Raw genomic sequence first — 14011 nt, 5'->3', positions numbered from 1 at the left:
TATATACATTTCCACACTGTTGAAATAATACTGTGAAAATTATCATGTCCTTTAAGTGTACGAGCTGTTTGAAAAGACTGCCAGAAATTTCAGCCTGTTTGGTGGGATGGAGTTTGGGCCTGCCTGGTGACATCATGAGGCTGTAAATGTGTGAATAGAGGGCTTGCAGTTGCTTCACAAATCACCTAGCAACCGCACCAAGCGCCATGTTGGAAGAACAAACTGAGTTTGTTGAAAGTCCTCCAATCGTTGACATGGCTGGCTGCGTTTTGCTACCACCGGAAACTTCAGGAAGATTGCCCTTTTTTCTTCTTCTAAGGACCTAGAAAACGGAGGCAGTGGGAGAACCTATTTAAGTAAGTAAATATGTTGAAAGGGATAAAAAATGATGTATTATTATCTAGCTTACTACAGAAACTTAGTGTGCAGGCTAACTCAAATGAGCTGCTAACGTAATGTTAGATAGTTAGTTAACTTTACATACTGTATATCTAGCTACGTGAATTAAATATCACCAGTTTGCTAACTTCATATTAGCTAGTTAGCTATCTTGATGTATTTATCGTTTCAGCCCCAAATGTATTGGTAGGTAGGTAGATCGCTAACGGCCATGGAAGAGTGTGAAAGGATTAACTAGCACTTCCAGCTGTCACAAAGGGGAGAGTAGGCTACTCTGGATAGGGCAGGTAACTTTGGTAGGGCATTACAAAACTATTCTCCAGTTCTCCAGAAAAACTAAGGACAGCGAGATAAAGCAACTTAATATTCAGGGATGTCTAACTTCATTATAATGCAGCGTGTTTCTTTGTGTTGTTTTCTGTCCTCAGATACAAAGAGCCATCAAATCCTGTCTGCAGATGAACAGGTCCCAATGAATGTCCCAAGAGAATAAGGGTACATACAGTGCATTCGGATAGTATTCAGACCCCTTTTTCCACATTTTGTTATGTTAGTCTTATTCTAAAATTGATTAACTTATTTGTTTTCCTCAATCTACACACAATACCCCATAATGACAAAGTGAAAACGGGTTTAGACATTTTAGCAAATATACAAAACACAGAAATCCCTTATTTACATAAGTATTTAAACCCTTTGCTATGAGATTCGAAATTGAGCTCAGGTGCATCCTGTTTCCATTGATCATCCTTGATGTTTCTACAACTTGATTGGAGTACACCTGTGGTAAATTCAATTGATTGAACATTATTTGGAAAAACACACACCTGTCTATATAAAGGTCCCACAGTTGACAGTGCATGTCAGAGCAAAAACCAAGCCATGAGTTTGAAGGAATTGTCCGTAGAACTCTGAGACAGGATTGCGTCGAGGCACTGATCTGGGGGAAGGGTGGCAAAAAATGTCTGCAGCGTTGAAGGTCCCCAAGAACAGTGGCCTCCATCATTCTTAAAAATGGAAGAAGTTTGGAACCACCAAGACTCTTCCTAGGGCTGAGCAATCGGGGGAGAAGGTCAGGGAGGTGACCAAGAACCCGATTGTCACACTGACAGCATTCCAGAGTTCCTCTGTGGAGATGATTGTCCTTCTGGAAGGTTCTCCCATCTCTGCAGCACTCCACCAATCAGGCCTTTATGGTAGAGTGGCCAGACAGAAGCCACTCCTCAGTAAAAGGCACATCACAGCCTGCTTGTATTTTCCAAAAGGTTCCTAAAGGACTCTCAGACCATGAGAAACAAGATTCTCTGGTCTGATGAAACCAATATGGAACTCTTTGGCCCGACTGGGTCGAAGATTCACCTTCCAACAGGACAACGACCCTAAACACACAGCCAGGACAACGCAGGAGTGGCTTCAGGACAAGTCTCTGAATGTCCTTGAGTGGCCCAGCCAGAGCCCAGACTTGAACCCGATCGAACATCTCTGGAGAGACCTGAAAATAGCTGTGCAGTGACGCTCCCCATCCAACCTGACAGAGCTTGAGGGGATCTGCAGAGAAGAATGCCACGCCTGTATTTGTAATTTCTCCCAATCTTTTAGCGTCATACCCAAAAAGACTCAAGGCTGTAATCGCTGCCAAAGGTGCATCAACAAACAGTCTGAATACTTTATGTAAATGTGTTCAATGCCAGATACTTTTATCCAAGAAGGTCTGAGTGGCACTTGGAGGTGCTAATGAAGATGGTTTGCCTAAGACTACCACAATTACATTAAACACATTTAGCATACATAGTCAAATTGTAAAGAAAGAAAATAGTTGGGCTATAAGAATACGTTTTATTCAATGGGGCTAGGCAAAGCAGAGATGACAATACTTTATTTCACCCATACAACAATATAGCCTGTTATTAAAGTACAATACAATTACAACATCATAAACAATAGTCTTTTACACCTTCCAAATTACATTTTATATATTAATATGGTGTAAGGGGGCACTTTTTCCATGACGACAAGGTGAAGGTGCTCTACTCAAATGGCACAACAGAATCGTTTAGATTGATCAAAGCACAGCATATAACAACCATGTTGTATAATTGAGGGATGTCTCCTTTCATATCTGGAAAATGGCGAAGAAGTAGAAACTGATGCTGCTGCAGCATTGCTCATCTTCACAGTGGTAATCCAGTTGACATGGGTGTCTTGATAGAGGTCAGCTGGTGAACCTACAGTAGTACATAAACAAATTAAAAGGCCACCTGATGTTAGATTGTCACCTATACCACCAGGGCTCTTAATTGTTTGGTTGTGTTTAATTCATTCAGGTGTTTTAGTGTGATAAAGATTAAATCTGTTGGGCTTGAACAACCAATAGTCAATACAGGTTGTGCTATCCCATTGAGGCCTTTGTCCTATGCTGCAATGTCCATACATTTTCCTTCCTCTTATGAATAAAGTTCTCAACAAATTATCATTGCTTTATCATATGAATATATATGAATATGATAACCACAAGTGTTTTTGGCAATAATGTCCTCTGGGCTATATGGACATAATATTGTACAATTTGTATCTCTCATTTTCATGGTCTTGGCTAGAAGGGATCCAGTTTTTGTCAAATTAATGTCATATTTGACACTTCTTAGCAGATTACGATCATTTAGGCAGCAGGTTAGGAAAAGGTTTAGCTAAAATGTACTTTTGACAAAAGTTGGCTTTCTTTTAGCCAGGACCCCTTTTTCATAGGCCTAGATTACATGGTTGCATTCAAGACAAGGTCGTTTTTATTGATCAGTAGAGTAGGCCATGGCTACCATCGTATGAAAAATGATTCTGAAAATGTCACCAGTCATAAAGTGTAGTAGAATTGCATGAAATGTTTATCAAAGGCCACATTTTTCCAGGAAACGTCTCTGATATAGCCTATAAACCTATACCACTACGCGCTTATTAAATAGCCTAAATTATTACTATCCAATCTACTCATAACATTAGGAATGGTAGGCTTACATTTGTCTGCAAATATACAATGATAGAGGCATGCAATCCTTTGGTGAAAAATAGCTTCCCCAAACTTTAAACTCACACGACACGTTATTTGCTAGACTACAAGCTATCTAGCTAGCTAATTTTGGTTAACTTAGTGTTGTTGTTAACACTTGGTTGGCATAACAGCCAAACTAAACTCGAAATCGATCAGACTTGACTTACCAGTGATTAAATGATCGTAGCAGACCCGTTACTGACAGCTGTCTGGGTTCAGGTCTTGAAAGGCAAAAAGGTTTCTTCTCTTATCTGACAGTTCTTGACTCTTACCTTGGTGTCACCAATGGTGTTTCATGATTGCGGGGAATCTGTAAACATATTTTTTTCCTGATATCTTTCCTGTCTTGTTAGAGAATGCAGTTTGGGGTAGCCACTCAGCTGTTGTTGTCTGAAGAATTAATGCGGTGGTTTCCAACGTGGCCGCCAGGACGCTTTTTATGTTAACTGCAAGCCCTCAATAAGAAAGAGTTCCAAACCTCTCTGCCAATCACAGCGTTTTCAGTTTCCCCCTCCCCACTCAGAACACTCCAGTTCCAGCAAAATTATTGCATGAGAAATTGCTCTTTGCTAAACAATTTTTTTTAATTTTCAAACATTTTAATTGAAAACAATCACAGTAAGGTACTTCATTGTTACCCAGAAATTATTTGATATTGAGATTTTTTTTTAAACGGCTTAATTTGACCTTTAAACCATGGAGATCCTATTAAATTAATATAGCTGCATTCCAAACACTTAAGACACACCCTCTCCCCTTAGCCCTCAAATTAAGTGGACCCTTCGGTTGACGTATCATGACGTCTGTCTGACGAGTTGAATTAATTTTAAATGGACCGCTCTTGCCCGGAAATTTGTCACTCGTTCATCCCACGGTTGTGTTTTCAGTCATCATGGAACTGTTGTGTGTGCCTCAAATGTGCTACAGTCAATTATGATTGCATTTCAAATTCAAATCAAATGTTATTTGTCACCTACACATGGTTAGCAGATGTTATTAATGTGAGTAAGTAATCTAACCTAACAATTTCACAACTACCCTATACACACAAGTGTAAAGGAATGAATAAGAATATGTACATAAAAATATATGAATGAGTGATGGCCGAACGGCATAGGCAAGATGCAGTAGATGGTATAGACTACAGTATATATATGAGATGAGTAATGTAGGGTATGTAAACATTATATAAAGTGGCATTGTTTAAAGTGGGTAGTGATACATTTATTACATAAACTTTTCCATTATTAAAGGGGCTAGAGTTGAGTCAGTATGTTGGCAGTGTAACGGATGTGAAATGGCCAGCTAGTTAGCGGTGGTGCGCGCTAATGGCCTTTCAATCGGTGATGTCACTTGCTCTGAGACCTTGAAGTAGTGGTTCCCCTTGCTCTGCAAGGGCCACAGCCTTTGTGGAGCGATGGATAACGACGCTTCGTGGGTAACTGTTGTTGATGTGTGCAGAGGGTCCCTGGTTCGAGCCCGGGTATGGACGAGGGGACGGACGTAAAGTTAAACTGTTACATTGATGCTGTTGACCCGGCTCAGTGGTTGCTGCGGAAAAGGAGGAGGTTGAAAAGGGAGGTGAGTGTAACGGATGTGAAATGGCCAGCTAGTTAGCGGTGGTGCGCGCTAATGGCCTTTCAATCGGTGACGTCACTTGCACTGAGACCTTGAAGTAGTGGTTCCCCTTGCTCTGCAAGGGCCGCGGCCTTTGTGGAGCGGTGGGTAACTTGTTGATGTGTGCAGAGGGTCCCTGGTTCGCGCCCGGGGCGAGGGGACGCCACTCAATGTTAGTGGTGGCTGTTTAACAGTCTGATGGCCTTGAGATAGAAGCTGTTTTTCAGTCTCTCGGTCCCCGCTTTGATGCACCTGTACTGACCTCGCCTTCTGGATGATAGCGGGGTGAACAGGCAGTGGCTCGGGTGGTTGTTGTCCTTGATGATCTTTTTGGCCTTCCTGTGACATCGGGTGGTGTAGGTGTCCTGGAGGGCAGGTAGTTTGCCCCCAGTGATGCGTTGTGCAGACCTCACTACCCTCTGGAGAGCCTTACGGTTGTGGGCGGAGCAGTTGCCGTACCTACAGCCCGGCAGGATGCTCTCGATTGTGCATCTGTAAAAGTTTGAGTGTTTTTGGTGACAAGCTGAATTTCTTCACCCTCCTGAGGTTGAAGAGGCGCTGCTGTGCCTTCTTCACCACGCTGTCTGTGTGGGTGGACCATTTCAGTTTGTCCGTAATGTGTACGCCGAGGAACTTAAAACTTTCCACCCTCTCCACTACTGTCCCGTCAATGTGGATAGGGGGCTGCTCCCTCTGCTGTTTCCTGAAGTCCACGATCATCTCCTTTGTTTTGTTGACATTGAGTGTGAGGTTATTTTCCTGACACCACACTCCGAGGGCCCTCACCTCCTTCCTGTAGGCCGTCTCGTCGTTGTTGGTAATCAAGCCTACCACTGTATTGTCTTCTGCAAACTTGATGATTGAGTTGGAGGCGTGCATGGCCACGCAGTCATGGGTGAACAGGAAGTACCCTCACCACCTGGGGGCAGCCCATCAGGAAGTCCAGGACCCAGTTGCACAGGGCGGGGTCGAGACCCAGGGTCTCGAGCTTAATGACGAGTTTGGAGGGTACTATGGTGTTAAATGCTGAGCTGTAGTCGATGAACAGCATTCTTACATAGGTATTCCTCTTGTCCAGATGGGTTAGGGCAGTGTGATTGTGATTGCGTCATCTGTGGACCTATTGGGGCAGTAAGCAAATTGGAGTGGGTCTAGGGTAGGGTGGAGGTGATATGGTCCTTGACTAGTCTCTCAAAGCACTTCATGATGACGGAAGTGAGTGCTTCGGGGCGGTAGTCATTTAGCTCAGTTACCTTAGCTTTCTTGGGAACAGGAACAATGGTGGCCCTCTTGAAGCATGTGGGAACAGCAGACTCAGATAAGGATTGATTTAATATGTCCGTAAACACACCAGCCAGCTGGTCTGCGCATGCTCTGAGGACGCGGCTGGGGATGCCGTCTGGGCCTGCAGCCTTGCGAGGGTTAACACGTTTAAATGTTTTACTCACGTTGGCTGCAGTGAAGGAGAGCCCGCAGGTTTCGGTAGCGGGCCGTGTCAGTGGCACTGTATTGTCCTCAAAGCGAGCAAAGAAGTTGTTTAGTTCGTCTGGGAGCAAGACCTCGTGGTCCGCGATGGAGCTGGTTTTTCTTTTGTAGTCCGTGATTGACTGTAGACCGTGCCACATACCTCTCGTGTCTGAGCCGTTGAATTGCGACTACTTTGTCTCTATACTGACGCTTAGCTTGTTTGATTGCCTTGCGGAGGGAATAGCTACACTGTTTGTATTCGGTCATGTTTCCAGTCATGTTTCATATCTTGGCTAGAAGACAACGTATCCTCAGACATCGAATATTAGCCATCCTACTATATCAGGTAAATCGAAAATTACAATGTATAAGTGTGATGTCAGGGAAAGTTGTTCGCAAGTTAACATTTCCAAAAGCTAACCAAATAAAAACATAATTACTTTTATGATACGTGTTTGAGCCATCATGTGCATTAGCACTGTAGCACAATTTCGAACTTTTTTACATTCGTTTTTACTTACACTTGTATGTTGACTTCTCCATATTAATTTTGGCTTTACATTTTGGCTTACTTTTCTTAGCGGATGTACAATCATCGCGAATTGAATTATGGGGCATTTCAGGCCCCAACGTTAACAATTGTACACTCGCAAACTCTTAAAAACGAGGTCTGAGGGGCTTACGTTGCAAACTTCCCCTGCTTGGCTAATCATTTGGACTGACAACAAATATGGCCACAGGGATTCCCCCAAGGGCATAGGACTGAGGGTTTAGGGCCGAGGGCTGTCTACTTTGAGTTTGAAATGCAGCCTACGTCATAAAACCTCAAAGTTCCAGAATGGAATAAATGGCAGCCATGATGGACGTATTGGACAGGGAGAAATCCAAACCAGTCTAATTGGAATGAATGGCAGTAGAGCCATAATCTTGATTTTACTTATGCCGGGGAAAAAAGGCATGTGATATTAGAAATTGTGTAATAGAATTATTGTCAACCTAAAATATTGTAATAGAATTATAAAACAGTTTATGGTTTTATACCAATTTTCTGTATAAATGGCCTCTAAAATACGTAAACAGCTGACCTTTATTCCATCATAAGAAGGTTCATGTCCATTCTCGTATTCTAATTCTACGTAATATATTCATTTTTATGAGAACCTGTAGTCTGGGTACCAGTCTGTTTACCTAGCATTCCACTCATTGCCACTCCTTGTCGTGCTAAATAGACTGTCCTTTCTGCCATCTTCAAATATGAACATTCTATCACAGTTTCTAAACCATACTGTACTGTCTTTGATTCTATCATTAATGAGCTCGGGGAGAACAGAGGATTTAATCCTTATTCGATAACCCTCACAGCTATCATCCAATCACAACGATTATGCAAATATTGGAACTCTCACTTTTTTCCTCCACAGTTCATGTTGGTATGCAACTGTTTTTTGTTTGGTTTTATCTGGATAGTGGACAGTCTCACAAAAGCAATGTTGTGTATAACCCCTGGATGACTGACAGGGGACACTGTATTGAAGCCTCCACGCAGCCACCTTGGCACTCCTAATTTGTAAAAAATATTCAGGACTCTATAGAAATGCATTTATTAATGTCTATATTCGTTTTTGACACGTTTATTCAATGTGTCACCTTAATGCATACTTTTAAATTACATTGAGCTAAACATTAACATTTCAAATTTAGACAGCAGTAATGTTACTGTCCCCACTACAACAAAAAATATATACTTATGTAATTTTGTCCTTAACATTTATTTGAATTACTGTACAATTCCATTCATTCTTATGGAGGACTGCTCCTGCTAGGAAGTGCCAATATGGGTGACCGGTGGACTCTCAACGGTATCAGGAATCCAGGGTTTTATTACAGTTGAAGTCGGAAGTTTACATACACTGAGGTTGGAGTCATTAAAACTCGTTTTTCAACCACTCCACAAATTTCTTGTTAACAAACTAAAGTTTTGGCAAGTTGGTTAGGACATCTACTTTGTGCATGACACAAGTAATTTTTCCAACAATTGTTTGCAGACAGATTATTTCACTTATAATTCACTGTATCACAATTACAGTGGGTCAGAAGTTTACATACACTAAGTTGACTGTGCCTTTAAACAGCTTGGGAAATTCCAGAAAATGATGTCATGGCTTTAGAAGCTTCTGATAGGCTTATTGACATCATTTGAGTGAATCGGAGGTGTACCTGTGAATGTATTTCAAGGCCTACCTTCAAACTCAGTGCCTCTTTGCTTGACATCATGGGAAAATCAAAAGAAATCAGCCAAGACCTCAGAAAAAAAATTGTAGACCTCCACAAGTCTGGTTCATCCTTGGGAGCAATTTCCAAATGCCTGAAGGTACCATGATCATCCGTACAAACAATAGTACGCAAGTATAAACACCATGGGACCACGCAGGCGTCAAACCGCTCAGGAAGGAGACACATTCTGTCTCCTAGAGATGAACGTACTTTGGTGTGAAAAGTGCAAATCAATCCCAGAACAACAGCAAAGGACCTTGTGAAGATGCTGGAGGAAACGGGTACAAAAGTATCTATATCCACAGTAAAACGAGTCCTATATCGACATAACCTGAAAGGCCTCTCAGCAAGGAAGAAGCCACTGCTCCAAAACCGGCATAAAAAAGCCAGACTACGGTTTGCAACTGCACATGGGGACAGAGATCGTACTTTTTGTAGAAATGTCCTCTGGTCTGATGAAAGAAAAAATAGAACTGTTTGGCCATAATGACCATCGTTATGTTTGGAGGAAAAAGGGGGAGGCTTGCAAGCCAAAGAACACCATCCCAACCGTGAAGCACAGGGGTTGCAGCATCGTGTTGTGAGGGTGCTTTGCTGCAGGAGGGACTGGTGCACTTCAAAAAAATCGAAGGCATCATGAGGATGGAAAATTGTGTGGATATATTGAAGCAACATCTCAAGACATCAGTCAGGAAGTTAAAGCTTGGTCGCAAATGGGTCTTCCAAATGGACAATGACCCCAAAGATGTGGCAAAATGGCTTAAGGACAGCAAAGTCAAGGTATTGGAGTGGCCATCACAAAGCCCTGACCTCAATCCCATAGAACATTTGTGGGCAGAACTGAAAAAGCGTGTGTGAGCAAGGAGGCCTACAAACCTGACTCAGTTGCACCAACTCTGTCAGGAGGAATGGGCCAAAATTCACCCAACTTATTGTGGGAAGCTTGTGGAAGGCTACCCAACACGTTTGACCCAAGTTGACCCATAGCTACTGGCGCCGAAAAGAGATGGCCGCCTCGCTTCGCGTTCCTTGGAAAATATGCAGTTTTTTGTTTTTTTATGTGTTATTTCTTACATCGGTACCCCAGGTAATCTTAGGTTTCATTACATACAGTCGGGAGGAACTACTGAATATACGATTAACGTCAACTCATCATCGTTCCTACCAGGAATATGACTTTCCCGAAACGGATCCAGTGTTTTGCCTTCCACCCAATACAATGGATCTGATCCCAGCCGGCGACCCTGTGCGACGCCGAAAAAGGGGCAAACGAGGCGGTCTCGTGGTCAGGCTTCGGAGACGGGCACATCGCGCTCCACTCCCTAGCATACTACTCGCCAATGTCCAGTCTCTTGACAATAAGGTTGATGAAATCCGAGCACGGGTAGCATTCCAGAGAGACATCAGGGATTGCAACGTGCTCTGCTTCACGGAAACATGGCTAACTCAAGGGACGCTAACGGAGTCGGTGCAGCCAGCTGGTTTCTTCATGCATCGCGCCGACAGAAACAAACATCTTTCCGGTAAGAAGAGGGGCGGGGGGGTATGCCTTATGATTAACGAGAAGTGGTGTGATCATCATAACAACACACAGGAACTCAAGTCATTCTGTTCACCTGATCTAGAACTCCTCACAATCAAATGTCGACCGCATTATCTACCAAGGGAATTCTCTTCAATCATAATCACAACCGTATATATTCCCCCCCAAGCAGACACATCGATGGCCCTGAACGAACTTTATCTGACTCTTTGTAAACTGGAAACCACACACCCTGAGGCTGCATTCATCGTAGCTGGGGATTTTAACAAGGCTAATCTAAAAACAAAACTCCCTAAATTCTATCAGCATATCGATTGTGCTACCAGGGCTGGAAAAACCCTAGATCATTGTTATACTAATTTCCGCGACGCATATAAGGCCCTCCCCCGCCCCCCTTTCGGAAAAGCTGACCACGACTCCATTTTGTTGATTCCAGCCTACAAACAGAAACTCAAACAACAAGCTCCCGCGCTCAGGTCTGTTCAACGCTGGTCCGACCAATCTGAATCCACGCTTCAAGACTGCTTCGATCACGCGGATTGGAATATGTTCCGCATCGCGTCCAACAACAATATTGACGAATATGCTGATTCGGTGAGCGAGTTCATTAGGAAGTGCATTGACGATGTCGTACCCACAGCAACGATAAAAACATTCCCAAACCAGAAACCGTGGATTGACGGCAGCATTCGCGTGAAACTGAAAGCGCGAACCACTGCTTTTAACCAGGGCAAGGTGACCGGAAGCATGACCGAATACAAACAGTGTAGCTATTCTCTCCGCAAGGCAATCAAACAGGCTAAGTCCCAGTACAGAGACAAAATCGAGTCGCAATTCAACAGCTCAGACACAAGAGGTATGTGGCAGGGTCTACAGTCAATCACGGATTACAAAAAGAAAACCAGCCCCGTCGCGGACCAGGATGTCTTGCTCCCAGACAGGCTAAACAACTTTTTTGCCCGCTTTGAGGACAATACAGTGCCACTGACACGGCCCCCTACCAAAACCTGCGGGCTCTCCTTCACTGCAGCCGAGGTGAGTAAAACATTTAAACGTGTTAACCCTCGCAAGGCTGCAGGCCCAGACGGCATTCCCAGCCGCGTCCTCAGAGCATGCGCAGACCAGCTGGCTGGTGTGTTTACGGACATATTCAATCAATCCTTATCCCAGTCTGCTGTTCCCACATGCTTCAAGAGGGCCACCATTGTTCCTGTTCCCAAGAAAGCTAAGGTAACTGAGCTAAACGACTACCGCCCCGTAGCACTCACTTCCGTCATCATGAAGTGCTTTGAGAGACTAGTCAAGGACCATATCACCTCCACCCTACCGGACACCCTAGACCCACTCCAATTTGCTTACCGACCCAATAGGTCCACAGACGACGCAATCGCAACCACACTGCACACTGCCCTAACCCATCTGGACAAGAGGAATACCCATGTGAGAATGCTGTTCATCGATTACAGCTCAGCATTTAACACCATAGTACCCTCCAAACTCGTCATCAAGCTCGAGACCCTGGGTCTCGACCCCGCCCTGTGCAACTGGGTCCTGGACTTCCTGACGGGCCGCCCCCAGGTGGTGAGGGTAGGTAACAACATCTCCACCCCGCTGATCCTCAACACTGGGGCCCCACAAGGGTGCGTTCTGAGCCCTCTCCTGTACTCCCTGTTCACCCACGACTGCGTGGCCATGCACGCCTCCAACTCAATCATCAAGTTTGCGGATGACACTACAGTGGTAGGCTTGATTACCAACAACGACGAGACGGCCTACAGGGAGGAGGTGAGGGCCCTCGGAGTGTGGTGTCAGGAAAATAACCTCACACTCAACGTCAACAAAACAAAGGAGATGATTGTGGACTTCAGGAAACAGCAGAGGGAGCACCCCCCTATCCACATCGACGGGTCAGTAGTGGAGAAGGTGGAAAGTTTTAAGTTCCTCGGTGTACACATCACGGACAAACTGAATTGGTCCACCCACACAGACAGCGTTGTGAAGAAGGCGCAGCAGCGCCTCTTCAACCTCAGGAGGCTGAAGAAATTCGGCTTGTCACCAAAAGCACTCACAAACTTCTACAGATGCACAATCGAGAGCATCCTGTCGGGCTGTATCACCGCCTGGTACGGCAACTGCTCCGCCCACAACCGTAAGGCTCTCCAGAGGGTAGTGAGGTCTGCAGAACGCATCACCAGGGGCAAACTACCTGCCCTCCAGGACACCTACACCACCCGATGTCACAGGAAGGCCATAAAGATCATCAAGGACAACAACCACCCAAGCCACTGCCTGTTCACCCCGCTATCATCCAGAAGGCGAGGTCAGTACAGGTGCATCAAAGCAGGGACCGAGAGACTGAAAAACAGCTTCTATCTCAAGGCCATCAGACTGTTAAACAGCCACCACTAACATTTAGCGGCCGCTGCCAACATACTGACTCAACTCCAGCCACTTTAAAAATGGGAATTGATGGAAATTATGTAAAAATGTACCACTAGCCACTTTAAACAATGCCACTTAATATAATGTTTACATACCCTACATTACCCATCTCATATGTATATACTGTACTCTATATCATCTACTGCATCTTGCCATCTTTATGTAATACATGTACCACTAGCCACTTTAAACTATGCCACTTTATGTTTACATACCCTACAGTACTCATCTCATATGTATATACCGTACTCTATACCATCTACTGCATCTGCCATGCCGTTCTGTACCACCACTCATTCATATATCTTTATGTACATATTCTTTATCCCTTTACACTTGTGTGTGTGTGTAAGGTAGTAGTTGTGGAATTGTTAGGTTAGATTACTTGTTGGTTATTACTGCATTGTCGGAACTAGAAGCACAAGCATTTCGCTACACTCGCATTAACATCTGCTAACCATGTGTATGTGACTAATAAAATTTGATTTGATTTGATTTGATTTAAAGGCAATGCTACCAAATACTAATTGAGTGCATGTAAACTTCTGACCCACTGGGAATGTGATGAAAGAAATAAAAGCTGAAATAAATAATGCTCTACTATTATTCTGACATTTCACATTCTTACAATAAAGTGGTGGACATGCCTAACTGACCTAAAACAGGGAATTTTTACTAGGATTAAATGTCAGAAATTGTGAAACTGAGTTAATGTATTTGGCCAAGGTGTATGTAAACTTCAGACTTGAACTTTACGTCATTGGTCAAAAGTTGCTAGCACACATAGTTCTCAAACTATACTGAACAAAAATAACGCAACATGTAAAGTTTTGGTTTCATGAGCTGAAATAAAAAATCCCTGAAATATTCCATATGCACAAAATGCTGATTTCTCTCAAATTTTGTGCACAAATTTGTTTACAACCCTAGTTGGTGAACATTTCTTCTTTGCCAAGATAATCCATCCACCTGACAGGTGTGGTATATCAAGAAGCTGATTAAAACAGCATGGTCATTACACAGACACACCTTGTGCTGGGGACAATAAATGGCCACTCTAAAATGTGCAGTTTTGGCACATAAAACAATGTTAAGATGTCTCTAGTTGAGAGAGTGTGCAATTGGCATGCTGACTACAGGCATGTCCACCAGAGCTGTTACCAGAGTATTGAATCTTCATTTCTCTACCATAAGCTGCATACAATGTAGTTTTAGAGAATTTGGTA

At 43.6% G+C, this 14011-nt stretch overlaps 2 long non-coding RNA genes across 2 annotated transcripts; one reads left to right on the top strand and one right to left on the bottom strand.

Annotated features, from left to right (window-relative positions):
• The first annotated feature begins 196 nt into the window (after window positions 1-196).
• Window positions 197-2869, top strand: LOC139582739 (uncharacterized). The gene is made up of 2 exons (XR_011676413.1): window positions 197-356; window positions 828-2869. It is a non-coding gene; the product is annotated as an uncharacterized lncRNA (long non-coding RNA).
• On the bottom strand, window positions 2259-3881 carry LOC139582740 (uncharacterized). The gene is made up of 2 exons (XR_011676414.1): window positions 3610-3881; window positions 2259-2624 (listed from the first exon to the last, which is right to left on the bottom strand). It is a non-coding gene; the product is annotated as an uncharacterized lncRNA (long non-coding RNA).
• Window positions 3882-14011: the final 10130 nt, after the last annotated feature.

This window comes from Salvelinus alpinus, chromosome 8 (genome assembly GCF_045679555.1).
Source record: "Salvelinus alpinus chromosome 8, SLU_Salpinus.1, whole genome shotgun sequence".
Taxonomy (NCBI): domain Eukaryota; kingdom Metazoa; phylum Chordata; class Actinopteri; order Salmoniformes; family Salmonidae; genus Salvelinus; species Salvelinus alpinus.
Note: the sequence above shows the minus strand (reverse complement) of the source record. Positions and strands in the feature narration are given on the sequence as shown.